Source organism: Penaeus vannamei, chromosome 13, assembly GCF_042767895.1.
Source record: "Penaeus vannamei isolate JL-2024 chromosome 13, ASM4276789v1, whole genome shotgun sequence".
NCBI lineage: Eukaryota > Metazoa > Arthropoda > Malacostraca > Decapoda > Penaeidae > Penaeus > Penaeus vannamei.
In genome coordinates, this window is record NC_091561.1 from 36,078,441 (window position 1) to 36,080,940 (window position 2,500).

Sequence of the window (2,500 nt, forward strand, 5' to 3'; positions counted from 1 at the left end):
ATAGCTAAACAAAATATAAGTCCCGCCCACTATAGCAAAAAACAACAACAACAACAACCCACCCACTATGAAAAAAATATATCCCGCCCACTATAGCAAAAAACAACAACAACAACAACCCGCCCACTATGAAAAAAAAACTTAAAACCCGCCCACTACAAAAAAAAAAAAAAAAAAAAAAAAAACAAGACCCGCCCACCTCCGCCCACCCCCGCCCACCCCGAGTGCGTGGACTAGTTCCCAGTGGGCGCTAATGGTGAGATAGGTCAGTCGATGCCGCCCATCACGCCCTCACGCCGCTTTCGTGCGTTTCCTGGAGGTCACGACACCTGTGCGAGGTCTCTTTGGTCCAAAGGTAGTAAGTGTGTGTCGTTTGGGGGGGGGGTGTTGTTGTTTGTTGTTGTTGTTGTTTGTTTGTTGGTTGGTTGGTTGGTTGTTGGTAGTTGGTTGTTGGTTGGTTGGTTGTTGGTTGGTTGGTTGGTTGTTGGTGGTTGTTGTTGTTGTTGTTGGTTGGTTGTTTGTTTGTTGGTTGGTTGGTTTGTTGTTGTTGGTTGGTTGTTGTTTGTTGTTGTTGGTTGGATGTTTGTTGGTTGGTTGTTGGTTTGTTGGTTGGTTGGTTGGTTATTGTTAGTTGTTTGTTGTTTTGGTTGTTTGTATGTTGTTTGTTTGTTGTTGTTGTTGGTTGGTTGGATGTTTGTTTGTTTGTTGTTGGTTGGTTGGTTGTTGTTTGTTTGTTATTTGTTGTTATATGTTGATGTTTGTTATTGTTGTTTTTTTATGAAGATGGTGATGATGATTACTATAATGGTGATGATAATAATGGTAATTCATATTGTGATGGTAACTGTAGTAATAGCAAAAGCGATAATGATAGTGATTATGGTGATGATACTAACAATAATGAAAATGATAATAAGAAGAATAAGAATAAGAATAACGATAATAATGATAGTAATTACAATAATGATAATAATAATACTAGTGATACTAATAATGATAATAAAGATAATGGTCATAATAATGACACTGATAACAATAACAACAAAGAGAACAATAACACCAACAATTAAACACCGAAAAAAATAACAAGAAATAAGCAAACATAACAACCAGATTAACACATTCAAAAACTTTCATTATAGAACAAATACATGCGCGAACGGGGATGCCTTCTGGTAATAAGCAATCTGCCTAAATTGCTAATGTTTTCGAAAGGAGAAAGTTCATCATTCCTGTTTGTTAATTGTTTTTTTTTTTTTTCTTTTTTTTTTTTTTGTTTTTTTTTCGAAATATCGTCCGGGATTTTGTAATTATTTTCTTAAAGGTTTCAGTTCGTTATTGGATTCCATTGGGAGATTTTTTTTTTATAAGAATATGTTAATTGTGTAAAAGGTTGAAGATGGTATAGTTTTTTTTTTCTTTTTTTGTGTTATTTATTTGATGTTATTCTTTTTATTGTTTTATTTTGGAAAGGGTGATTAATTTTTGTTTTCATCTATGTTTGGGTTTTAAGCCTGTTTGCTCTCTTTCTGTTTATCTCCTTGTCTGTCTGTCTGTTTCTGTATGTCTGTCTCGCTCTCTATCTATCTCTATTTGTCTAATCTCTATCTATGTATCTCCTCTCCCCCTTTCTACCTCTCTCCCTTCTTCCTCTCACCCTCCCTTTCTCCTTCTCTGCCTCACTCACTCTTTCCCTCTCTCTCTCTCCCCTCCCTCTCTCTCTCTCTTTCTCTCTCTCTCTCTCCTCTCTCTCTCTCTCTCTCTCTCTCTCTCTCTCTCTCTCTCTCTCTCTCTCTCTCTCTCTCTCTCTTCTCTCTCTCTCTCTCTCTCTCTTCTCTCTCTCTCTCTCTCTCTCTCTCTCTCTCTCTCTCTCTCTCTCTCTCTCTCTCTCTCTCTCTCTCTCTCTCTCTTTCTCTCTCTCTCTCTCTCTCTCTCTCTCTCTCTCTCTCTCTCTCTCTCTCTCTCTCTCTCTCTCTCTCTCTCTCTCTCTCTCTCTCTCTCTCTCTCTCTCTCTCTCTCTCCCTCTACCCTTTATGATCGACCTTTCCCCTTCACGCCCAGGAACTACATCGATAACATACGGGCGTGATAGGTAGACGCTCGAGGCAGCCAAGATGACCTCCCTACCCCCCTTTCCCTCAATTCTTCACCCCCTCCCTTCACTCTTCCCCATGTCACTCCCTTCCCCATACCTTACCCTCTAGTGGCCTACCTATCCAATGCATACTCCACTATTTTTGAATTTTTTAATTCATTCTCCGTGATTTTTTCTCATTCATTTTCCTTCATGAACCTGTTACCCATAATTCATTTACCCATAATTCCCCATGACCCATAATTCTCCTTTCCCTTACCTTATTCGCCGTGATTTCCCCTTCCCCTTGTTTCCCCTTTCCCCCTACTCCACCCACCCAATACCCACCCCTCCAACCCACCCATCCGACCCACCCCATCCCATCTCTTCCCCCCTACCTACCCCTCCAACCCACCCTCTTACCTA